This window comes from Caretta caretta, chromosome 23 (assembly GCF_965140235.1).
Source record: "Caretta caretta isolate rCarCar2 chromosome 23, rCarCar1.hap1, whole genome shotgun sequence".
Classification (NCBI taxonomy): Eukaryota; Metazoa; Chordata; order Testudines; family Cheloniidae; genus Caretta; species Caretta caretta.
In genome coordinates, this window is record NC_134228.1 from 3,343,556 (window position 1) to 3,369,660 (window position 26,105).

A 26,105-nucleotide genomic window follows, 5' to 3' on the forward strand; every position below is an offset into this window, starting at 1 on the left:
GATATAGTTTGCTTTCCACAACCAAATCTCTGTACAACTTTTCATGAGTGACATACCCGAGTATTCAGATTCTAATATCTAAACTTATTGTTAAATCTATTCATCTAAATTTGGGTTATTGCTGATTATGTACTCTATGTATCATATGACTTTTAAAAACAAACTTTCTGGATAATCTAAGCACTATACCCAGATGTACAGACATTCTTTTCTCAGCCTATGTATTACATAATTCTTTTAAGATTGGCTTTTAAATCTAATCCCTCACACCGCTAAAAGGATTCTTTTGGGTCAGAGTGCCGTAAGGAGGAAATTGAGGTCTCCTTGCTAGAGCAAGAAAATGGGCAGAAGCAGGAGTTCAGTGGTTAGGCTTATCCACTCTGTCTCTTAGGCCTTGTCTACACTGCCACTTTATAGCACTGCAACTTTCTCGCTCAGGGGTGTGAAAAAACACCCCCCTGAGCGCTGTAAGCTTCAGTGCTGTAAAGTGGCAGTGTGGACAGTGCACCGGCGCTGGGAGCTCCTCCCTTTGTGGGGGTGGGTTTTCTTTACAGCGCTGGGAGAGAGCTCTGCTGCGACTACTCAGCCATGTAAAAGCACTTTAATGTTGGTAGTGAAGACATACCCTTTGCCTGCCTTCTACTCCCACCTCTGACCTTGATTTACGCTGCAAGTCACTTCACTTTTCTGTGCCCTAGTTTTCACCCTTTGTAAAGTAAGGCTAATTCCTGCCCCATGGGGGACTTTGAGGCATCTTTAATTATTGCTTGCAATGCACACAGGAAACTTCCAGTGAAAGCGCTATGGAAGGGCAAGGTAGTAATTACAATCCGTTACACTGACAAAAAGCAAAACTAGGGACTGTCCTGCCAACAAAATCCAGTCCTACAGCTGCTGCTCTGTCTTTAACGCATCCTGTTAAGGTCCTCCATCAGGATTCCTCGGAAGAGTGATCTAACTGCTATGTGGGCTGCAGTCAGTAGGAATGTTGCAGGGGGATTAAGGTCAGTGTTCTTAAACTGTGTGTCCCGCCTCTTTATTTTGGCATATCCCAGACTCGTTGATACTGCTGGTCTGTATCCACGACGAACTCTTAGGGCTGGCCTATACATAAAACCCTGCAGGGGCGCAGCGCAGAGTTGCCGCCTCTCGGGGAGGTGGGTTGTCAGCAGAAGAAGCTCTCCCTCCGACCTAGCACTGTTTAAGTGTGTGTGTGGGGGGGTGAGGTTGGTATAACTGTCGCTTAGGGGTGTGGATTTTTCACACTCCTGAACAACGTAGTTATACGATGTAGGTCTGTCATGTAGACCAGACCCATGTTTGATCCCAGGCATAATCCATCTTCCTCTTTTGTGTGTGCAAGCAAATAAAGCTAGGGCCCTGCTCCTGGAGTCTTACAACATACAATCCTGCACGTGGTTGGTGTGCAGAGAGGCAGTGAAGGCAACAAGCTTGTTGAATGGAGTTGTCTACCTGGATCAAGAACGCAGCAGCAGCAGCAGCAGCAACAAAGGATTGTGAGTAAGATGTCTGCATATCCATAGTGGGGCAGAGACTACTTATCCTTAGGGCCCTACCAAATTCACGGCTATGAAAAACGCATCACGGGCCGTGAAATCTGGTCTTTTGTGTGCTTTTACCCTATACTGTACAGATTTCATAGGGGGTGGGTGGGGGGGAGTGTTTCTCAAACTGGGGGTCCTGTCCCAAAAGGGAGATTTGGGTGGGGGGTGTCGCAGGGTTATTGTAAGGGGGGGGGGTCACAGTATTGCCACCCTTACTTCTGCGCTGCCTTCAGAGCTGGCTTGCCGGAGAGCAGCGGCTGCTCGCTGAGGGCCCAGCTCTGAAGGCAGCAGCACAGACGTAAGGGTGGCAATACTGTGACCCCCCCTTACAATAACCCTGGGAGCCCCCCCAACCCCCTTTTGGGTCAGGACCCCCACAGTTACAACCCTGTGAAATTTCAGATTTAAATATCTGAAATAATGAAATTTACGATTTTTAAAATCCTATGACTGTGAAACTGACCAAAACGGACGTGAATTCAATAGGGCCCTATTTATCCTGTACAGAGATCACTGTTTGCTAATTTGGCTTTGCCGGTTGGTCAGTCTATATTTAATTGAGCATTGTGGTAAGTAGATTTCCCAGAAGATGTTTTGAAGGACGGATTTCAGTGAAGGTGGGGCTCGCGAGGGTAGGGAGGGCGTTCCAAGCAAAGAGATGTCCTGCAAGAAGCAAAGTTGACTGGTAGAAGGACGCAAATGGATCGACAAGGGGGGAAGGCTGGAGTGGAGCAAAGAGGGTGTTGGAAGGCGGGCGTTGAAAGAGGCAGGCGGGAAGTTGGACAATGTCTCGAAGAGGGGTATTGGGGGGGCTAACTTTGTGGACGCCTAGAGAAAGGCTTTGAATGCGGGTGATACCTGCTGAAAGCTTTGATAGGAAAGTGCATCCCAAAGTGGATTATGTATCGCCCCTGCTTTGCCGAAAGCAAAAACGAGCTGCAGAAGGGCAGTAATTCTTCCAAGGTCGCCCAGTGAGGTTATGTCCCATCTTTTTCTGTGCCTGTCCAGAGCTTTGCACAGTGGAGTCCTGGGGTGCTATTATAATACACCTAATAGCCAAGCTGGCCGTAGAACCCAGGAGCCCCGTTCCCTATGTGCAGGGCCATATAGCCTTCCACACGTGTAATAAAGAAGGCGATTTGTACGCACCAAAGTGTTGTTTGTTTTTTTTTTTAAATAATAAGAACATGGAGTCGGAGACCAACTGACCGGGGGTGGACAAAGAAATGCTTAAATAATGCCTGTTTTCTAATGAAAATTAGCAGTGTTGTCACAAGCAACATAGTGCTTTAGAATTGTATCCAACGTGGTCGCCCCCTGCCTTCCCTGCACGCACAATTAGAGGGTGTGAATAAGCTATAATTTTAGTAACTGATGTAAAGGGCTAATTAAAGGTTTTACTTGGCTAATCAGCTTGCACTTTAATTAGCACCAAATGGTAATGACTTGCTGAAACATAAATTGACTTCTCGGTTGCTACCAGCTTGTTACATTCTCTTCAACCACCTGAGCCGCTTCAGAGGAGTGTGGGCCTCATGAAGAGATGCGGCCCCGTGCAGGCATGCTACTCCTTCAGGGCTCTGTCACATCATGGGGGGGGGGCTCCCTTCACTCTGGAGAAGCTGCCTAGGGTCAGTCAGCATGTTTCTGTTCTAGGAGGATGGGTTTTAAATAGGTCTGGCTCACCCTGACACAGTGCTGTGTTCAGGGGGTGATGAAAGCTGGGAGAGTGTGGGCGTTTGTCCGTAGCGTTCTGGATTGTGGAGTTTGCAGGCTGATTTCTGGGTGTGCTCTTTGTGAACCCACCCCAGGGGACCTGAATTCGTGTCTTTGTGAAACAAGAGTTTGGGTCTCCACCCTGTTCCTGCTGGATGGGTGTGTGCATGTTGTGTACACAAACATTGACACTAATGGCCTCTCTCAGCGGGGGTGGAGGGGCCTAGAACCAAATGGACGACGGGAGACTGACTGCCCTTTTCACCCACTTAACAAGGGAACAGTGTGGGGTGAGGAACCTCCATTTTCTGTTATACTCGCCCCCCGGGCCCCCAAATCCGTTCAAAACTCTGCTGCTAAGTTTCAGAGTAACAGCCGTGTTAGTCTGTATTCGCAAAAAGAAAAGGAGGACTTGTGGCACCTTAGAGACTAACCAATTTATTTGAGCATAAGCTTTCGTGAGCTACAGCTCACTTCATCGGATGCATACTGTGGAAAGTGTAGAAGATCTTTTTATATACACACAAAGCATGAAAAAATACCTCCTCCCACCCCACTCTCCTGCTGGTAATAGCTTATCTAAAGTGATCACTCTCCTTACAATGTGTATGATAATCAAGTTGGGCCATTTCCAGCACAAATCCAGGTTTTCTGCTGCTAAGATTACCCTCTGGACTTGTCACTCTGACGACCCCCTCCAAAGTCCATCCATTGGCTCTTCCCTTCCACAGCATCCAACACCCACACCTTGTCTGGGCTTTCAAATCCCTCAGTGAACTAGAGCTTCCTACCTATCTGACCTATTATCCCATCACAAGGTCGACTCCTGCCTTCGCTCTGCCAGTGATTGCCAGCTTCGGTCACTTGATTCTTTGCTTCTCCGGCAAGCGCTAGTGTTGTTGCCCCTTATGCAGGGGAAAAGCTCCTAATCAAAATCCATAAAGCCGCTATCTTGTCCCTCCTTAAAATTTGCCTTTGCTGAAACGTATACAGAGAAATGCAACCTCATAAAGGCAAGGCAGGCTGCAAGTTGTGATTGTGTCCTTGGATTTGTGCACATCCTAGTTTTCCCCTCTTTCCCACTGCAGCCTGCTGGTGGGGCTGGTCTAAGCGAGCGCTCCCAGTGGTGGGTCTGCAGGGGTGGGGAGTTTGAAGGGGCAAGGGGTGGTGTGGAGATGCCCACAGGGGATTGCAAAGGATGTTGATGAGGGATAGTCCAGTCGTCCGGACTCTGAGGGTTCAATTCCCTGCTCTGCCATAGACTCCCTGTGTGACCTTGGGGAAGTCACGTCACTTCTCTGCCTCAGTTTCCCCATCTGTACAGCGGGAACACTATCCTCAACATCCCACTGAGATAAGGAAGTGTTTAACTACATTAAAGATTGTGAGGTTGATTGAATTGATGCCACTGGCTTGTACTCCTTTTTGGTTAAATGCCCTGACTTGCCATGTTGAAGCCTCATTGCTCCACCGGTATAATGGCTTGGGGAAAAGCTGAGTGCTAGAATGTGTGCCTAATTAACCTGCTATTTAGGTGGCATAGCTGGAGATGCCTGTGTCAGATCTTCTTGCATTCTTTGCATGCCTGCCTTCCCCACCCCTCTTCCTCCCCCCAGTCCTGCCTCAGTAGGAACCTTGTGCAGCAGAAAGGAAAAGCCAGCATTTTGGCCAAGTCCAGCCACCACACTGCTAAACTTATACAGTTTGTTGGATCCTGGTGGAGTCACTGGGTTATGTCTTTTTTCCTTATGAAGTTGTTAGTCACTGTCTCTCGTGGGCTAAGGAGCCAAGCTAGTTCCCTGGCTTTAGCTTTGTTTGGTGAAGTTTATACGCCTGGTTTCTAGGTGGCTGAATCGCCTCCTGAGATGAAGTCACGAGTGCCTGGCCTCTAGGGAGAGGGAAGAGTGCGTGTTCTGTTTTCCTAACCTGGCCATTCGACAATCTGCGTGACTGTGCTTTAAAACACAGCTCTGTGGATGGATGATGTTGTGTGCTCTGGCATCTGTGCAATAAATGTTGGGTGGGGTAGAATAGCTCCACATCCTTCGTGTGCTGCTGTAAATAAGACCCTTGCTGTCTGTCGTTGGCTGGGTCCCTAATGTGACATTAATAAGGAGTCGAGCCCTGGCTGAATACTTGGATTCCAGCAGAGGCTGCATGTCAGACTTGCCTTTGTTTCAGTTCCTCTGCAAATGAGACCCTCACCCAAATAGCATAATGGGGAAACCACTCAGAGATGGATAAAACTTCTGTGATAAAGGGGGAATACAAAGGGGCTAAATTACTCTGGGGCAAGCCCTGTGGAATTCCACCAAGGATGAATTTGGCCTTAGACATGAGGCCTTGAGATTCCACCTGTCCTTAAGAAAGGGACTGCATCTCACTCTCAAGCTCTTTCTAGATATATAAATAAGCTGTATATTTATATAGCATTCCCTGTTAGGAGCTCTGCTGGTCAGTAGAATCCATGTTGCAGGACAGTGGAATTTCCAGGGCTAGGCGCTTAGAAACAGCTGGAACAACGTGATGGTTTGTAGCTGGAAATATAATGTTGCATTGGGTCTGGAAGGCTTTGGTTCTCTGTTCTTTCTGGCCAGGGCTGCGTATGGGTAGTGGCTAGAGCAGTACGAAAGCAAATTGGATTATCAGTTGCGCAAATTGGATGGCCTAATCTGTGTGGTGGTTTACGTGTGTCTTTGGTAATTGCTCACGTTTAAGACCAGTCAAGTTGGCTGGCGTGGTGCATGAGTATAGGGGGTGTAGAACTGGAGTTGGTGAAGGGCACTGGATTGATTATGGTAGAGACAGAATCCCTATCTCTACCCAGTCCTGGCCTTCGAAAAATAACATTGTTTGGCAATCCCGTTCAGATGCTTTCAATCCAAGGAGGCTCTCAAAGCACTAATATGTTTGGAAGATTAGGCCATGTTTACTAGTGGGGGAACTGAGGCACAGAGCAGGGATGTGACTTGCCCGGGTCATGCAGCGGAGCCAGACGTCCTGATTCCCAGTCCTGTGGCTCACCCGCCTTCCTCTTCAGACACTGCAGCAATCCTGAACTAATCTGTTGCAGCTTTTAGCGTTGGGAAAAATGTGCGTGTGATCACACACAGAGAAATGATTTGCTTAGCGTGTGTCCCCACCTCCCTTTTCCTCGTCTCATTCACAGCAACACTTGCGTGGGTGGTATCTGAAATAACCTCTTTAAACCTGCATTTCTTTCATTTCATGCCAAATGACGACTGGGGCTCTGTAGTGGGGCGGTCACCCCAACCCCTGAGAAAAGGGCTGGAACAGGCCTTTTGAGGCTGCGCAGACCGGCAGCCAATCATTAAAGGCCTGTAGAGGGCCAATCAGGGGAAGGAAGAGGCAGCCAATCAGGGCTGGGTGAGGCCCTATATAAAGGCGGCCTAGCAGAGAAGAAGGTGGTCTCTCCCTGACTAGCAAGGGAGCGAGCACCTTGGACAGAGCAGTGCTGGGCAGGCTGGGGGGGGGGGGGGGAGCAGGAGAGAGCTCCAGCCCCGTTACCTGCCAGGCTGGAGACCCTGCTACAAAGGGCCGAGAAGGTGCACAGGGCCAAAGGGGAACTGGCCCAAGGAAGAATAGGTGGACAAGAGGGGAATGAAGGAGGGCAGAAAGAGGCTGCCGCTAGAGGGTCCCTGGGCTGGGACCCAGAGTAGTGGGTGGGCCTGGGTCCCCTCCCCCCCCCTTACACTGCACCTGGCCACCGAAGACGGTGGCCAGTACAGACTGCAACTTGCCCCTGAGCTAAAGGGCTAGACTTTGGGTTGTGGTTGGCCACTGAGGCAGGTGCGAGTCCCCAAAACTGCTGTTAACCCCCCCCAGAACGGGGCAAGTCGGGAGTAGCGGGCACTGCCGGAGGGCAGTGTCCTAAAGCGGACGCCGCCAAGCGGGGAGCAGCGTGGGTCTCAGGGCAGCAGAACGGACAATGAGCAAGACCTCACGCGCTGAGGACGCTCCGCAGCGGTCAAGAGCGAATTCCTGGAGCGACCAGCAGGAGGCGTAAGTGGTGGTGAGTCTTGACCCCATCACAGGCTGCCATAATTTTTTTTTAAATGAAGAATTTGGATCCTTTTGTATATGTGGCAACGGCTACGTAGCAGTACACAGGGGACTGCTTGAACAAGATGATCTATGAAAGTGTTGCCATTTTATGAATATCTAAGAGAAGTCCTAGTTTTTGTGTGTGTGGTTTTTTTTTTGGCTGCAAATACTTCAGCTGATGATAAAAATGTTGCATGCCTTATAAAATCATTCAAAGATGATGCCTTTAAAAACATCTGTGCTAAATAGCTTCCCTGCTGGAAGCTATCTTTCTCCTGTGTATCTCCTGTAATGGACTCTCTTGTGGTTGTGGATCATTGTGGTGGTCGTTCTAATACTCAGGAGGTAGTAATAATACGTAGTTCTTATATAATGCTTTTCATCAGAACTCAAAGACAGGAGCCAAGATGTTAAAAAGTTGCTGGTGAGATTGGCCCGTCCAGCATGAGATGCCATATGGGGGCACTCCTGGGTTCTGTTTCCAGTTTACCCAATAGGCAATGTCTGTACTGGAGATGGAGGTGTAATTTCCCACATGGGTGGACATCCTCCTGATATCTCTGATTGAGCTCGTGTGCTAAAAATAGAAATTATAGCCGTGGCGGGGCGAGAGGCAAGCTGCCCTGGATACGATTCCATCCGAGACACATTCTTGTGGAGCGAGCCCCTCCCACCATTTGTCCCATCATGCCTCCACTGCTATTTTGTAGCATGTTGGCTCAGTTAGAGCTAGCTCAGGTATGTCTGCCCAAGCTGGCACAGCGTACCTGGGTTCAAAAAAGCATTGGATAAGTTCACGGAGGATAGGTCCATCCAGGGGTATTAGCCAGGATAGCTATGGCTCTGACTGTCAGATGCTGGGAATGGACGACAGGGGATGGGATCACTTGATGATTGCCCTGTTCTGTTCATTTCCTCCTGAAGCATTTGGGGGTATGAACAGACGGGATGCTGGGCTAGATGGATCCTTGGCCTGACCCAGTGTGGCAGTTCTTATGTCTACAATGGTGCTGGAGAAACATGTGCATTGTGACACTCCCGTCGCTGTGCCTCAGTTTCCGTGTTGTAAAAGGGCTCCCTACGTACTTCCTGCAGAATGGATGGTGATGGGGTTTAGAACATACTTGCTAAAGTGCTTTGGGAAAGCAAAGTGTTTTCAGGTTGGAGGATATTTGTCTGTGTGGTTAGAATGTGTACAACATGGTTAACTGTGAGCATGCCTGTTTCCTTTGCCTGCCTTGACCTATGCTCCTGGCACTTCACTGCCAAAAGCAAGGGGTGACTGTAGACTTGCCTGGAAGCTGATAGGTATAAATTCCAGTGACCCTGCACGTTGAACATACTGCATGAAGCCTGCACTTCGCGGCCGTAGTCCCTTGAGCCAAAACCTCTTAAAGCTTTGAATCCAAAACGCTCCATGGGAGACCTTGAAAAATGCAGCACCTGACTGAATTGCTTTGACTGTGTTTTCAGCTTATCTGCTCCTACTGTGACAGTGGGATGGATCGCTATCACATGGAAAACCAGCTGAGAGAGTAAAGCGTGGTGGTGGTGGGGGGGTAACTCTGTTTTATTTATTTTTTGGAGTTGGAGCAGTGGCTCTTACCTTTTCATAGAAAGTGATTTGTGTTTATTTTGTATCCCAAATCACTTCACTAACCATAACTTTAACTCTGTTAACAGTATTATTTGCCATGGTTATTTATTGAGTCCTGGTCTGCATTAGGACACTAGGTCGGTATAATTACATTGCTCGGGGGGGGGGGTGAGAAATCCACACCACAACTGACACAGTTCAACCAACCTAGCTTCTGGTGTAGACAGCGCCAGGTCGATCGGGTTGAGCCCCCATTTATGCCACGAATGTAAAGCGGATATCCGAGGAGCTGCAGGGCTCTACTGGGAATGACGGCGGCAAACGCAGCCGCACATTGGGCTTCCACTCGCAGGAGCCAGCGGCCCGCGTGGGCAGCGTCTCTGACGTGGCTGTACCGCCCCCAGCCGTGCCCACTGGGGTAGGCGCCAGGCTCAGCGGCAGCTGTCCCTGGTTGCGCTACTCCAGGAACATGCAAGCCGCTGGGGCTGGGGTCGGTACGGCCATGCCAGAGGAGCTGCCTGAGCGGGGACTGTGAGCAGGTTTCAGGGGGTCTGCCAAAATGAACCAGCAAGCAGGGCTGGTGTTAGGCTCGCTGGGGCCCAGGACAGAAAATCGAAGCCCGAGTAACTTAGCTTTGCACGGCCCCCTGTGGTGTGGGGCCCTGGGCAATTGCCCTGCTTGCTACCCCCTTAACACCAGCCCTGGCTTGTAATCTACTAGATATGCAGAAGAACAGTTGTTATGGGCCATACAACTTTTATAGGGGGCCTCAAAAAAAAGTTGAGAACCCCAGTCGTAGACAACAGGAGATGCAGAGTAGCAGGTTCTTGTGCCAGTGGGGTGAGTATGTTGAGGGACAGAGAAGAGGTCCGTGCTGGGTGCATACAGAGAATGAGGATGTGCGTAAAGAAATGAGAATTTGGAGCAAGTTGGTGGAGGACTTTAATTACAGAGAGCAATTTTTGAACTTGATTCTGAGATGGGTGGGGGGCATTGGTGGGGAGGGGTTTAAGGATAATGGTCTAAGCTGATATGCTCATGCTTTGGGAATACATGTGAGAAGGCCAGCAGCAGCCTTTGGTCATGCTGGCGTCTGGGAAGCTGACTTTGAAAGCCTTGGAGAAGGGAGCGAGTTAGATCTTTGGGACAATGACTGTCATTTACCATATGTTTGTACAGAACTTAGCGCGGTGGGACCCTGAGCCTGCTGATTTGTAAAGGTTTAAAAGAAAATGGCCCTGTGGTAAGTCAAGAAGCGAGGCAGGCTCTGATGAGGCCTTCAGCAGCAATGAGTCACGGCCCTGGTGACTCTGCATGGGTGCCATGCTCCGATACCAATGGGGGGGGGCATCTTCTGCCTTTAACGAGGTGCCAATAAACAGACTTGCAGCTGGGGAAGGAAGAGGGGTCTGTCTCGAATGGCATTTGGGGGAGTGATGGAACCAGTTGACGGTTTGACTGGCGTGGCAGAAGATTCCAGCCATAGACATTCATGCTCATGCAGAGCAGTGCTTTTTTGCGGGGGGGGAGACGAGACTGTTGCCTTGCAGTTTATTACATCATCCTGGAGACTTTAAAATTCCCCCCACCCCCCCGGTCAAGCTCCAATATACGCATGCAACTTACTGAGCCGTCTTGAGGCTAGCAGTTCCCCCCGGCTTACATTAAGACCTGCCCTGCTAAGTGTGTCACCCTTTTGAAATGGGGAAATATGGCGTCGGATTCTAGTCGCTCATTGGTGCGAGTTCGTTGGTGTCCCTGGAGTTATTTGGATTTACAGCACTGCAAGCGAGAGGAGAGTTCGCTCCACAATGGTATAGAAGGGGCAATCGGAGGAGGAAACCACACGTCTGTATTTCTTCAGTAAAGGAGTCACGTTGTTTTAAAAGCACTAGCGTTTAGAAGTACAGTCTACTGACAGATTACATTAAAATCCTCATTACAGCATGTTCGCCTTTGAGGCTGCTGGGAGTGTAGGATTGATTATGCATGAATGAAAGGGACTTTGACTTAATTTGTGATTTCCTCCTCGCCTCGCCCCCCCCCCCCTTAGTTTCTGTTCCCAGTGGTAGTTTCCAGGCTCACAGGACCTCTCAGTGAAGTCCTGGGTGGATGTGCAAGCTGCATGGGTTTTTTTTCTTTCCCCCCTTGTTGGTGTTGGTGTCTCTCTGAATGAAACTTGGGCTACTAAAAGAAAGGAAAAGGTTGGCTCTAGAAATAATCAGCTACAATATATCCCTTCCTCCACAGCCATCGAGAAGGAATGAGAAGCATAGCATTTTGCACTGGGAAGGCTGGGGTTATCGTGGGCAGGGGGTGGGGTTTTTCTCCTGGCTCAGGTGATGGTAATGGCCGTTTAAAGGTATTCATTGCTACAAACTGCAGACTGATGCTACACACCATAATTCCAAAGACGGTCTCTACTCTGGAGAGTTTACAGTTCACAGAATGATAGATTTATTTTTTTTTAAGGCAGAGGGAGGGGACTGTTGGGATCATCTGATTTGACCTTCTGCACAGCACAAGCCATAGAACCTCACAAAACAATTCCTGACTTTTGATGGAGCTCGAGCGTGTCTATTAGAAAGACATCCAGCCTTGAGTTAAAGATTCCAAGTGGTTGGGTTCTCCACCACGTCCCTAGGCAACTTGTTCCAATGGTTAATTACCCAGACTGTTAAACTGCATGTTCTTTTTAAGAACTGTTTATTAAGAAGTTTTAACAACTTGACAAATCCTTGCCATGTAAATATTAGAAACAGAACCCTGGTTACAGCTGTTAGCTTTTGTTTTGAAGAGACAGGAATATAGTCATTTTTCTGTTTATCTCGGTGTTACTCATGCCATAAAATGGCATCATTACAACACGTCTCATTTCTAGTGATGTTTATTAAATTGGGTGAAACTTTTGTACACACATCTAACAGACCAGGCATGTCTATCAAATGTTAGTATTCAGTGAAGTTGGACAGGTGCATTGTTTTTGGGGGTGGTTTTTTACAGGTGAATGTACTTTGTCTGAGTATTGAATTAAAGGTAATCAAATATCTGCCCTCTGTCGGTTTTGTTGATGCACCTTATTTCTGATCTGAGTTATTCAGCTTTCAACAACTGGGTCTCATTCCGCCTTTTTCTGCTAGATTAAAAGAGCTATCAGAAATCTCTTCCCCGATAGGTACATGTAGACCGTGATCAAGCCCCTTCTTAGTCTTCTTGTGGATAAACTAAATAGACTGAGCTTCTTGAGCCTCTCGTGGTAACACATGGTTTTTCAGACCTTGAATTATTCTTGTAGCTCTATTCTGAACCCATTCCAGTTTTTGTCCTTGTGTTGTCAAGCTGTAAGTGACTTGCCAGGAAGTCTTTGGCAGAGCAGAGATTTGAACCCAGGTCACTTCAGTCATATCTGTTGAGGTTCAGTGCTTATGGAAATCAAGTCACATACCGGAATGCACATTTAGGAACCTGACTTTAGGCACCCAAGTATGAAAACTTGGCCTCTTATAAATACAGGTCAGTTTCCAAAAGTGCATAAAGAAAAGGGGTACTTGTGGCACCTTAGAGACTAACAAATTTATTTGAGCATAAGCTTTCGTGAGCTACAGCTCGCTGTAGCTCACGAAAGCTTATGCTCAAATAAATTTGTTAGTCTCTAAGGTGCCACAAGTACTCCTTTTCTTTTTGCGAAAACAGACTAACAGGGCTGCTACTCTGAAACCTGTCAAAAGTGCATAGTATCTTTGAACCCTTCCATTTTTGGGAGTCCAACTTGAAATGCTTTAAAGGGTCTGGATTTTCAGAAAACTTTCTGCTCCAACCCTTTAAAACTCAGGCACCTTTCAGGTGTGTCAAGCTGAACATCCAGAAACTTGAAGCCTCTTTAAACCACTAGTCCTTTTTGGAAGTGCTTATATACAAGTGCTTATATACAAATGCACAAAGCCTTGGAAACAAGCAGGGAGAACTGGAGGTCCTGGTGATGTCAAGGAACTATGACGTGATTGGAATAACAGAGACTTGGTGGGATAACTCACATGACTGGAGTACTGTCATGGATGGTTATAAACTGTTCAGGAAGGACAGGCAGGGCAGAAAAGGTGGGGGAGTAGCACTGTATGTAAGGGAGCAGTATGACTGCTCAGAGCTCCGGTACGAAACTGCAGAAAAACCTGAGTGTCTCTGGATTAAGTTTAGAAGTGTGTGCAACAAGAGTGATGTAGTGGTGGGAGTCTGCTATAGACCACCGGACCAGGGGGATGAGGTAGATGAGGCTTTCTTCCGGCAGCTCACGGAAGCTACTGGATCGCATGCCCTGATTCTCATGGGTGACTTTAATTTTCCTGATATCTGCTGGGAGAGCAATACAGCGGTGCATAGACAATCCAGGAAGTTTTTGGAAAGCGTAGGGGACAATTTCCTGGCGCAAGTGCTCGAGGAGCCAACTAGGGGGGGCGCTTTTCTTGACCTGCTGCTCACAAACCGGGTAGAATTAGTGGGGGAAGCAAAAGTGGATGGGAATCTGGGGGGCAGTGACCATGAGTTGGTTGAGTTCAGGATCCTGACACAGGGAAGAAAGGTAAGCAGCACGATATGGACCCTGGACTTCAGGAAAGCAGACTTCGACTCCCTCAGGGAACGGATGGCCAGGATCCCCTGGGGGACTAACTTGAAGGGGAAAGGAGTCCAGGAGAGCTGGCTGTATTTCAAGGAATCCCTGTTGAGGTTACAGGGACAAACCATCCCGATGAGTCGAAAGAATAGTAAATATGGCAGGCGACCAGCTTGGCTTAATGGTGAAATCTTAGCGGATCTTAAACATAAAAAAGAAGCTTACAAGAAGTGGAAGGTTGGACATATGACCAGGGAAGAGTATAAAAATATTGCTAGGGCATGTAGGAATGTTATCAGGAGGGCCAAATCGCACCTGGAGCTGCAGCTAGCCAGAGATGTCAAGAGTAACAAGAAGGGTTTCTTCAGGTATGTTGGCAACAAGAAGAAAGCCAAGGAATGTGTGGGCCCCTTACTGAATGAGGGAGGCAAACTAGTGACAGAGGATGTGGAAAAAGCTAATGTACTCAATGCTTTTTTTGCCTCTGTTTTCACTAACAAGGTCAGCTCCCAGACTGCTACGCTGGGCATCACAAAATGGGGAAGAGATGGCCAGCCCTCTGTGGAGATAGAGGTGGTTAGGGACTTTTTAGAAAAGCTGGACGTGCACAAGTCCATGGGGCCGGACGAGTTGCATCCGAGAGTGCTGAAGGAACTGGCGGCTGTGATTGCAGAGCCATTGGCCATTATCTTTGAAAACTCGTGGCGAACCGGGGAAGTCCCGGATGACTGGAAAAAGGCTAATGTAGTGCCAATCTTTAAAAAAGGGAAGAAGGAGGATCCTGGGAACTACAGGCCAGTGAGCCTCACTTCAGTCCCTGGAAAAATCATGGAGCAGGTCCTCAAAGAATCAATCCTGAAGCACTTGCATGAGAGGAAAGTGATCAGGAACAGCCAGCATGGATTCACCAAGGGAAGGTCATGCCTGACTAATCTAATCGCCTTCTATGATGAGATTACTGGTTCTGTGGATGAAGGGAAAGCAGTGGATGTATTGTTTCTTGACTTTAGCAAAGCTTTTGACACGGTCTCCCACAGTATTCTTGTCAGCAAGTTAAGGAAGTATGGGCTGGATGAATGCACTACAAGGTGGGTAGAAAGCTGGCTAGATTGTCGGGCTCAACGGGTAGTGATCAATGGCTCCATGTCTAGTTGGCAGCCGGTATCAAGTGGTGTGCCCCAAGGGTCGGTCCTGGGGCCGGTTTTGTTCAATATCTTCATAAATGATCTGGAGGATGGTGTGGATTGCACTCTCAGCAAATTTGCGGATGATACTAAACTGGGAGGAGTGGTAGATACGCTGGAGGGGAGGGATAGGATACAGAGGGACCTAGACAAATTGGAGGATTGGGCCAAAAGAAATCTGATGAGGTTCAATAAGGATAAGTGCAGGGTCCTGCACTTAGGACGGAAGAACCCAATGCACAGCTACAGACTAGGGACCGAATGGCTAGGCAGCAGTTCTGCGGAAAAGGACCTAGGGGTGACAGTGGACGAGAAGCTGGATATGAGTCAGCAGTGTGCCCTTGTTGCCAAGAAGTCCAATGGCATTTTGGGATGTATAAGTAGGGGCATAGCGAGCAGATCGAGGGACGTGATCGTTCCCCTCTATTCGACATTGGTGAGGCCTCATCTGGAGTACTGTGTCCAGTTTTGGGCCCCACACTTCAAGAAGGATGTGGATAAATTGGAGAGAGTCCAGCGAAGGGCAACAAAAATGATTAGGGGTCTGGAACATATGAGTTATGAGGAGAGGCTGAGGGAGCTGGGATTGTTTAGCCTGCAGAAGAGAAGAATGAGGGGGGATTTGATAGCTGCTTTCAACTACCTGAAAGGGGGTTCCAAAGAGGATGGCTCTAGACTGTTCTCAATGGTAGCAGATGACAGAACGAGGAGTAATGGTCTCAAGTTACAGTGGGGGAGGTTTAGATTGGATATTAGGAAAAACTTTTTCACTATGAGGGTGGTGAAACACTGGAATGCGTTACCTAGGGAGGTGGTAGAATCTCCTTCCTTAGAGGTTTTTAAGGTCAGGCTTGACAAAGCCCTGGCTGGGATGATTTAACTGGGAATTGGTCCTGCTTTGAGCAGGGGGTTGGACTAGATGACCTTCTGGGGTCCCTTCCAACCCTTATATTCTATGATTCTATGATTCTATGATTCCCAAAACTTTGTGCTAATCAAATGCTTTGAACAGAGTTTACAACAGCAAGGGTGTTTTATCTGGTTTGCCTTCAGAATGTAGCTGTATATAAACAACCCAGTAATCCTCTAATTAAGCTTCTTTGGAATATTAAATAAACTCGTAAACATTTTTTAAAAACAAAATTGAATGCAGGTGTCCTCTTAAGCACTGGAAGAGACTTGGAAAAGTGCAGCAGAGGCTATGCTGGGTGTCTTTGGTTTCAGAGGCTTGTCTTATCAGCCATGTAAAAGTTATTAAGGTAGCCTGGGAAGAACACAGCACTCCACTGCAGCCTTCTAGGGTTTAAATACATCAGCTTCATTTAGCCCTGAGCATTGTGTAGTAATAATTTTGACTGGATCCACACTTAATGTGACTGCCTGAATTATTTTCTAGAGCCTTGAGGTGCAACCTGTCACCCTTCCCTCTCCCTGGTAGTTAGTCTGCTATTACAATACTGGTTCCATGGTATTCGAAAGATTAGGAATTTTACATCAGCCAGTTGGGGGGTGAGGGGGAGACATTGCTCAGGTATAATGGGGGGGGGTTGATGTTAAAAGGGGAAGAGGTAGGCGTTATTAATTAAAAGAAAATAGACTGTTTTTTTTACTGCTGTCCAATAATGTGAAAGAGTCATGTGACTGGAAATAATGGACAGAAAACGATGAATAAATAAAAGGGGAAAATTCCTCTAGGCAGGGTGTAGCGAGTCTGAATCCACTGCGAGAAGGAGGTAGTAATGCCCAGTGGAGAGAAGCCCTGGAACAGGAGTCAGAAATCCTGGATTCTGTTCCCAGCTGTGTCCTTGACTTATGCTGTGACCTTGGGCAAGCCACCTTACCTTCCTGTGCCTCCAGTCTTTTATCTCTGTACAGTGAGGATTGCCAACCACTTAAAATAAGATGAATGAATGAATGAATAAATAAATATGGCTATCTATGGTTTATAAATTGGTGCAAAAGCGTTAATGCCTCATCCATACGTATAAAAAGACCTTGGAATGCAAAACTTGATCGTGTTAATACTGATAGTGTCACTCTTGTATCTTATTTCAGCCTTGCAAAATTATCATGAAAATGTACACTGCTGACACAAAATCCAGTTGCCTGCTTTTACAACAATGATGAAGAAACCCCCAAATATTACTCGCTTCAGTGAAGCGAGGGAATGCAATTTTGCAAGGTTGCTTTGTGTGTATCTGTTGGGGGAAGCAGGGGGAAGCGAATACATTTTTAAAATATCCAGCTGCAGTATTTATATTTATCTCTGGGAGCCAAGATAAGGGGAATTGGAGCTCCTGCTTCAGGGTATATATTTGAGTGTCTCCAGGGAATGGAAGGAATCTTCCCACCTCTGTGCAGTATTGTCAAGTGCTATTTTAAGAAACGGGCTAAATATCGGGAAAGATTTCCTGGGAGATGAGAGATGTTCAGAGTAGTTTCCTTAGGGCAAGTAGCTGAAGCCCCAAGGCTTAGGTCACTTAAAAGCAGTCTGGGTGCGTGCTGGAAAATAGAATGCACTCCTGACCCCCTTTTTGACAACAAAAATTACTGCATGACCTCAGGAGGGGGACCAAAGCCTAAGCCCATCTGAGCCCTACTGCCTTTGGCCAGGAGGGGTGGGGGGGGGCGGTGGTCAGAGCTGAAGCCGTTGGGCTTTGGCTTTGGCCCTGGGCAGTGGGGTTTGGGCTTCGGTCCCAGGCCCCAGCAAGTCTAACCCACAGTTTGAAAACCCCTGGTTTAGATGTGACTCAATCACTTTTCTTTATCTCTAAAGCTTGTGAATGGATCAGGTGTGTTACAGCTTTTATTTTTTTACCATGAGGTGTTGGCCAGCAGCCTGGATTTGACAGCCTAATTGCAAAGCTTGTATGCTTTGCAAACTTCGAAAAAACAACAAACAGAAAAAACCCCAAGGTCTTGCACACATGAGCAAACACTGTGGTGGTCTGGCTGTTTCTTAGGAAATGACTGATTCTTCTTTGAATAACGTCCCCATGGGAGAGTCCCACGTCCGTCAGAAGTGCAACTTCTGCCTGGCCCTCAAGTCTATGGTAAGGAAGAACAGGGAGATTAAACTCCGATGGAGTGCTCCCTTTGGTCAGCTGCTGATTCGGGTCAGGAGACTGCCACCACAACCACCCACCTCCTTTCCAGACAGATCCAGCACCCCTTTCACCTTGGCACAGGCTTCCCTCAAGAAAGGGAGGTTGTTGGAGGCTTCAGAGAAGACTTCCAAAAAAGAGTAGCACGGTCTCTCATCTCAGGGTGCCTGCTCTGAAAAAGCCCAGGCCCATTGCAAGATCTATGGTCTCTGCAGCCTCAACCTCTTGGCTCATTACTATTGAATTAAAGGTGCTGGTAGAGCCCAAAAGCCCTGAGCTTGAGGGAGAGACGTGGCTCCAACAGGACTTCGGTGTTTAGGATAGCAAGTATGAGCATCCAGTCTGGTACCGGATGGCTCAGTCCTGCCTTTGGCACCTACCCGCTTGGTCCTGAGCAAGCTACCCCAGCGCTCCAGCAGCCGGGCTCGGGCAGCGATTTAAAGGGCCTGGGGCTCCACTGCGGTAGCCCCAGGGCTCCCAGCCGCCTCTGCCACTGGTAGCTGCAGGGGTAATTTAAAGGCCCCGGGGCTCGCAGCCACAGCCACGCCCCCGCTCAGGACTCTGGTATAACGTAGCCCTTTAAGTTACTTTCACCCTTGGGCACAGGGCACGTGCACAGTCCGAGTGAGTACTGGTAATGGACAAATCTCCTCCAATCTCGGGCTCGAGAGGGGTGTGCACCCCCAGTGTGGAGTGCTCCTAGAGATGCCCATCGCAAAGAACCACAGTTACCGCACAAAGCGAGTAACCGCTTTTCGGGGTGGGCAGTCACTTCCCTGTGCATGACACCTCTCAAGTTAAAATATTACTCCTGATCCGAAAGTGCTGGAGGAAAGTTGCTTTTCTGATGCAGTAACCAGACACGAAGATCTCCAATCCTTTTTTCCCCAAATATCTCACACTTTTGGGTAGTTGATACTGACTGTTTCTAGCATGTTTTATCTAAGGATCTCAAAGTTTATTACAAATAGTAGCCCTTTGAGTTAGAGCCATATTCATCCTGTTTTATACAACAGGAAACAAAAGCCCAGAAGTCTGATGACTTGGCTGAGGTCACACAGTGAGTCAGTGGTAGAACCAAGAATTGGCACTGGAAGTCCTTTGTCTCAACCAGCATTGTTTAAATGTTGAGTGACCCTATGACAAACACAACCAGATCGTAGGCGTGTGGTTAGACATAAATGTGGAAAGGTGAAGTCTAAGGCCAGGTCTATACTACTATGTACTTTGGGATAACTTACATCACTCAGGAGTATGAATAAACCAGCCCCCTGAGCAACGTATGCTCCTGGGGGAATTCTGCACCAAAAAATTAAAAATTCTGTACACAATATTTGTCAATAAATAAATGCAGTGGCTTCAGCACGGCAGTGGGGGAGCACAGGCCACTAGCTGCACGAAGGTGGGAGATCACCCTGCAGCACCCACACCCCCTGGGACACGGACTTAGCGGTGCGGCTGCACCCGACCCTGACGTAGCACAAGGCCTGGGCCTTCCTCAGAAACACCCTGGGGGCATGCCCCTCTGCGCCAGGTGTGGGGCAGGCTCAACCAGGCAGGATCTAAGTGTGGAGGGCCTCTGGGGGTGAGGGGATCCAGGTGTAGGGTGAGAGGATTCCATATGGGACAATCTGGGTGCAGACGCTCCGTGGGGGATCTAGGTGGGGGGGGATCTGGATGCACAGAGGCTCACAGGGGGTGGGGTGCATTTTCCAGGTGCAGAGGCAATGGAATTGCAGGGGCTTCCAAGAGGAGGGGTCTGGGAGTGTGGGTCTCAGCAAGGGGCTCCGAATGCTGGGGGAGTGGGGCTTGATGGGGTAGGGGTCTGGGTGAAGCTAGTTGACGGTCAGTGGCATGGGGGTCTGGATGTGGGGGCTTGGTGATGCAAGAGTTGGGAGTTAAGTGCAGGGAGCTCAGTGGGAGACGGTCTTGGTGCAGGGGGTCTCCAGATGCAGGGGTTGAGGTTCGATGGGGCAGGGTTTGGGTGTGGAGGGCTAGGAGGGTTCTGGATGTACCAGGTGAGGCTTGGCAGGGGTGTCTGGGTATGGGAGGTCCAGATGCACGGGGGTTGGGTGGATGGGGGAACAGCTGTCCATACAGTGACCCGCTCCCCCCACAGCTAAGGAGTGGTGGGGGCAGGAAGCAGGGAAGGATGCTGAGCTTCCTGCAGCTGGGAGAGGTTTCTGGGGTTGGGTGTGACACAGCCCCAGTCAGCCCTTGCAGGAGAAGAGGGAAGTCCCGGCCTTTCCTGCCTCCAGCCCAGCCGGGATTAGCAGCTGATCCTGGCTCAGGGTAGGAGCCACTGGCTGGGGTGTCCCCAGCCCCATGGTGATTTACCTCTCCACCAGCTGCTCCGGGTGCCTGAAATGATGTACCTGTACTGGTAGGGAGTGGTGTGTGACTGCTCCTGCAGCTTCCCTGTCAGAAACTCACTTTTCTGCAGGGAAGCAAAGACATCTGTGGGGGACATGAATTCTGCACACACGCAGTGGTGCAAAATTCCCCCCAGGGTAAATGTAAGTTACACCAACCTAAGTGCCGGTGTGACCAGCGCTATGTCAGCCGGAGAGCTTCTCTCGCTGACATAGCTACTGCCTCTCATGGAGGTGGATTTATTATGCGGATGGGAGAGCTCTCTCTCGTCAGCATAGAGCATCTTCACCAGACATGCTAGAGCGGAGCAGCTGTACTGGTCCTCGCTTCTAGTGTAGACTAGCCCTAAATCAAAAGGAAAGGCTTTCTCTATCCCAACGTGTCTGGACACGCTCCAAAAGGCCCAGCTGATTTGCTTAGTCATTCTTCAGCCTTAATTGAGGGTGAAGACTTAATGGCAGGTTTCTACTCCTGGGTTTCTCTGGTTTTGGTACCTCCCCCTTTTTGTTACCTGACTTGAAAAGAGGCAGGGCTAGCATCAGAACAGGTTTCCCACACAGAAGCAATGTCCTTGATCTGCGTGTGAGTCACTTGTGAAATCCTTTACTCCCCAGAGCTGTTTTATAGAGGAGGGAGCAGCGCGCACGCTCCTCGGCTCCAGGAGTGTGAGCATCTGAGCTGTGCTGTGCAGCTGAGTGCACTTTATACAGGCTCTTCGCTGCCACTATTTTACTGGGGATTCACAACAAGAAATGTGACATTCTCATTCTCTGGAAGCCTGTAGGTTCGGGAAGACCCAACAGTTCCTGTCTCTGTACACAGTCCAACAATTCAGACAGCCGCAGTGGATTGCATCAGAGCGGATCGCTTGGGGGAACTCTGTGTGTTAATGCGAAGCACTCCAGAAAGGGGCTTGTGTGTTTTCTGAGAGTCAGCAAGAAGCTTAGTTATTTAGCAGAGCAGGAGGCTGTGTAGATGATCTTTGCCCACAGGGAAAACTGAGCGACTAGTTGTCCAGAAAGCAACAGGAAAGTGAAATCAGTGCACATTGCCAGATGACCCCAAAACAAGCTCTCAGTTAATAAGCCACGGTGCTAACAGTTACAAGTCCCCGTAGTACAGCGTTGCTTTTTGCTGTCAGTTTGTGGTTTGCCAGAGCTAATGAGACTAACGAAGCGTAGCGTTTTATGTAGCTCTTTAAAATATTTTCCCTTTCATCTGAGGATCTGAAAGTGCATGCAAATATCTATCCAGTCTCTTGCAATGCCCTTCTCAAGCCTTTTAGAAATCACCCCTAGGCAGTCTTATGTCAGAGTGGGGTGATTTCTCAAGCCTTTTCTACGCTGGCAAAATCCTCAAGTGTGGATGCAGTTATATCCATGTGAAAGTGCCGATACAGCTTAGGTTGGTTCGGGGAACCGACATAAGCTGTACCGGTATAAACACTTTGATGCTGATATAACTGTATCCACCCTAGGGCTTCTACCAGCATAGCTGTGTCAGTAAAATCACCCCTCTCTGACGTAGCCATGCTAATGAAACGGGTCGGTATAGACCATGCTTCAGTATAACTAGGACTTGGAGTAGGTAAGGCAGCGCTATGGTTTTCAGCGGGGGAAAATGAGACACAGAGGAGGTGTTGCAACGAGTCAGGAAGAGAGCTGAGATAGGAACCTGGAAACTCCTGATGCCCTGCCCCTTTGGCCATATGCCACATGATGTTCACTTCCGCCCCATGTCAAAGGAGGCCAAGTACCGAGCCTAAATTAATTTATTGTCCTGTTTGTTTGTTTTTTTTTAAAACTCGTAAGTCCTCCTGAAGTCATTTTCCCTTTAGATTTGTCCACGGAGGATTCGATTGCTGTTTCTGGCTGCTGATAAAGTAAAGCTTTTTTTTAAAATACATCCCCAGGTCTGCATGCGTCTTTGGAGAGAGTTAGAAGCATACTTGCTACAGGCTCCAGCTTGTCGAAATCAGCAGGCTCTTGTGCACAAAAGTTCTGTGCAAGCATATTCCCAACGCTCTTGGGGCACGAACGATGGCATTAATGTCTCCTCGTGCGAGACTGATGACCTCTTCAGTCAGGGTTGTATTCTCATGTGGGACATCATGGCTGTATAGGGACCCATAGATTGCTCAACCTCCGCTGGCAACATGGGGAGCATCCATATGAGTTATATGGTGCATGGCCTGTTGTAAGCTCGCACGGACAGATCTGAATGCTGCTGGCTCTGCGCTGAGCTAAGCGCTCGCCGGTCCCTACCGTAATGCCCTCGTGCATAGTAGCACTTTCCATCAAAGGATCTCAAAGCACTTCACAAACGTGAAACCTCACTAGCCCCCTTTGAGATTGGGGGCGGGGGGAGTATTCTCTTCATCCCAATTGCAGCCTTTGGCTGCTACCCTAATATAAATATTTACCAGAAGCAATTTTACAGAAGGGAAATGAAGGCAAAGAGACGAAGTGAATTGCCAAGGGCAGCGCTGCTGCAATGTTGTGTAGATCTGCTTTGAGCAGCATGGTGGTCAAAATGCTGGTGGCTACCTGTGCCCCCTTTTTTCACTTCCTGCCTGGGGATATTGGGTTGTGAAATTATCTGGGAGGATCACTTAAACGGTAATCCTTTGACATTGTGATGCATCATTTAGGTCTCCACTGTGCACCCTTTGAGACAATTGCCAGTTAATTGCTGTAGCCACTAGCCCACACTTATGAACACCTGCAAAATCTGAATGCCTTCTCCTCACAGAAACTTCTGTGACGATGGGTCTCCTTGGTGTATCATGGCACAACCGGAGCGCAGGCTCTTGAATTCTTGGAGTTCCTAGCTCCGCTTCCATCTCTTTGTTCCCAAGTTTATCTGTCTATGGCTTGGATCTTAGCCAGGATAGGTGCGGGCGCTCCTGGGATGGGAGATACCCAAAGAAATACCAGGCTTCTACTGAATTGCCAGCAGCTATTTCTCCACGAGTACTGAGCCATTGTGATGCTAAGGGACACCCTGCTGCTGGAAGTGTCCTCATGGCTGCCATGGCCCTCACAACTCAAATATTTGCTGATGAATGTAATTGAAGGCAAGGGAGGGAGCAATGGATTGGGGCTTTGACTCTAATGAGGGCATCTAGTGTTGGTTTGAACACCAAGTTTAAAAAACCAGCTAACGTTAAGGCCAGAATTTACCAGCCGATATGCAGACTGTCTGATTAAGAAGCCGACTAGTCAGTTATCAATCTCTGCAATTACAAAGCAAACACGTACCACTTGGTAGGAAAGACTTTAGCAAAGGATCATATTAATAAAAAATCAAGACCGCAAAGCTTTGTATGTGAGGAGCAGAGTCTGAGATAACGAGCCTTATTAGCAACCCCAGGCTGAGGCCAAATGATATTACGATCGTTACATAAATTGTGGTCCCAAGACTAAGGCTGTGTCTACACTAGAGACCGCACAGCTGTACCGCTGCATCTGTGCCACTGTAAGGTCTTCCGTGTAGCCGCTCAATTAGACCACCCCCAACGAGCGGCGGTCGCTACGTCCGCGGGAGAGCATCCCATGCCAGTATTGGTCTGTCCACACCGGTACTTCTATCAGTCGGGAGTGTTGGGGGGAAAAAACGTTTTACTGTCAAAAGTTAGTGTAGACACGTGCTATCTTGCGGCACAGAAAGTATGGAATCTTTATAATATCTGCATTCTCTTTGGACTGACGTATATAGTTCTGATTTGCAAAACGCATCATTAGCGGGGTGAGAGTAAAGTGGAGTCTGATTAAGCCATGCTGGTGATGTTTTTATACATTATTAGCGAGTAGGACACTGGACTAGGTCAATTCTCTCCCTAGTTCTGCGGCTTACCGGCTGTCTGACCACGGGCAAGGCACTTTCCCTCTTTGTGCCCCTGTTTCCTCTCCCGCCCCTTGTTAAGACGTAAAAGGGAATTCTCCGAGTGTGTTCCTAAACACAGCCGGTGCTGGGGCAGTGGTCATGCAAGTGTCCCTCCTGTGTACACACCAGCATACTTAAGTGCTGAACACAGGTGGTCCCCCTCCCTGTGCCTTTCAGCTTAGGTCTCTTTCTCCTGAGAGCGCCAGCAGAAGGGTCCTTTCTAATGGTGGCTTTGGGCTAGCCAGCCAGGGATGTAAGTTGGATCTTGGGAGAGGTTGTGCTTGGGTGGCTAGCCTGTGGCGCTGTGGCCATCCCTGTTACTTGTCGTGCTTCTCTTGAGTAGTGTGTACATCTACCTGAGCTGGGAATGACAGCTCCCAGCTGCAGTATACGTATTCTTATGGACAATGGACACCTGTCATTTAAGAAATAGGCCCAAACCCACCTGTTTCCTTCATGTCTGCATATGAACAGCCATTAGACTGCAACAACTTCCAGTCCCTGCTGATCCTTGCTGCATTTGATTTTGTAACCTAGATAAGAAAGGGATCGATGTCCCCTTGCTTTCCTGACACTTCTAGATCCCTGCTTGTACAGTGCCAGCAGCCTTCCTGAAATACACGTTCATTCTTGGAGTATTCGGAGACTGCTAGAGCTTAAGCACGTCTTCCTTACACCTCATCCTGCCGGGAGATGCTCTCTCAAAAATAACCTGTTCAAATGTCCCTGGCTTTTAAGTCTCTCAAGCTCCACAAGTAATGCCAGACTAGATTGGCTCATAGTGGGTTGTTTTCCCTCTCGCTCTTGAAGTGCAGGAGTTTTGGCTTTCATTGGAAAATGATTTTTCTTGGATCCCTCCCATCTTTCCAGTGTGATTCTGGGAATGCTTCCAAGTAACAGTTAAACAGTCCAGTGGTGGTGTGGCTGTTGATGGATCAAAATATAATAAGAGGAAAATTAACATAAATGGGAAGGGAACTGTCAACTTGCAAATCATGACAGATGATTAATTTGCCTAAATACATGTTCCCCATTTAAAAAAAAAACAACAACAAACTTCTGGGGTTTTTTTTGTTCTTTTTTAACATAAAAAGATCCAGCCCTTGTAGGCTACAAGTTTTGGATGTTGTCTAGTATTCAAAATACGCTTTATTTTCAGTTTATCAAATGCAATTGTCTGATTTAAGCTGCCTTAAAAATGTCATTTTTGTTGTTGAGATGGGACTGGAGCACCACTGAATAAGACTTTTTTTCACATTTGTACTGAAACAGTCCTGCTGGGTTTGCTGTTCAGGATTTCCTTAGAGTTCATTTTGTGCTGATAAGACCTCAGTGCTGCCATTCCCACCCCTTTTCTGGACTTTCTAATGCATTTGAGGGAGGGTGGGGAATTGAAAGCTTAAACTCCTGCATATTGCAGTGATTCTCTCAGATGTGTTTAGCTACATGGATGGCTTGCACAGATGAACACAATGAATTTGCGGTGCTAAAGAAATGTCCAGGTTTTGTTTACAGGATACACCAGCTAATTGGGCCAATCCAGGGGCATTTCCTGTTAGCTCAAACATTTAAAAAAACAAAACAACCCAACAAAAAAAAAACTGAATATGGACACAGACCTCATAACATTGAAACATTTTAATATTGGAAGCCTTGCATATAGGCTTAGAGCCAGACCTGGTAAGGACTCAAGCAGTTTTAGCCTCCCTGTCCCCCCTAAATCAATGGAAACAGGGTACTCACCACCTCATAGGATTGGCCAATTAGAGTGGCAGACAATGTCATTCTTGGTTTACTTCCTGTGTGCCAAGGACAGATGGGCAGAAAGAAGCTTTAGACAACCATGAGATCAAAGGCCAAGTGTTAGGCAAGTTTATTAAATATGGGCTCTAAATTTCCTGGTTTTTGGAGGGGGTTTAATTCACTTTGTTGGTAATCTGGCCTAGGTTTTATCATTTAAGCATCTTAACTTTGGGTTCCATCTTTTTCTTATTTTAAGATCATAAG

The 26,105-nt window shown here is 48.0% G+C and overlaps 1 protein-coding gene across 3 annotated transcripts in view; it reads left to right on the forward strand.

Annotated features, from left to right (window-relative positions):
- PAK4 (p21 (RAC1) activated kinase 4) overlaps nt 1-26,105 on the forward strand; it is a 92,887-nt gene that overhangs the window by 12,523 nt on the left and 54,259 nt on the right. The window contains exon 1 of one of the 3 annotated variants that reach the window (XM_048832939.2): nt 1,497-1,517. The exons of 1 other annotated variant lie outside the window; for it this stretch is intronic. The gene's annotated coding sequence lies outside the window, so the exon portion shown is untranslated. Of the gene's footprint in view, nt 1-1,496; nt 1,518-7,293; nt 7,315-26,105 lie in introns of those variants that run through there. One more of the 3 variants, XM_048832944.2, reaches the window with a different exon arrangement.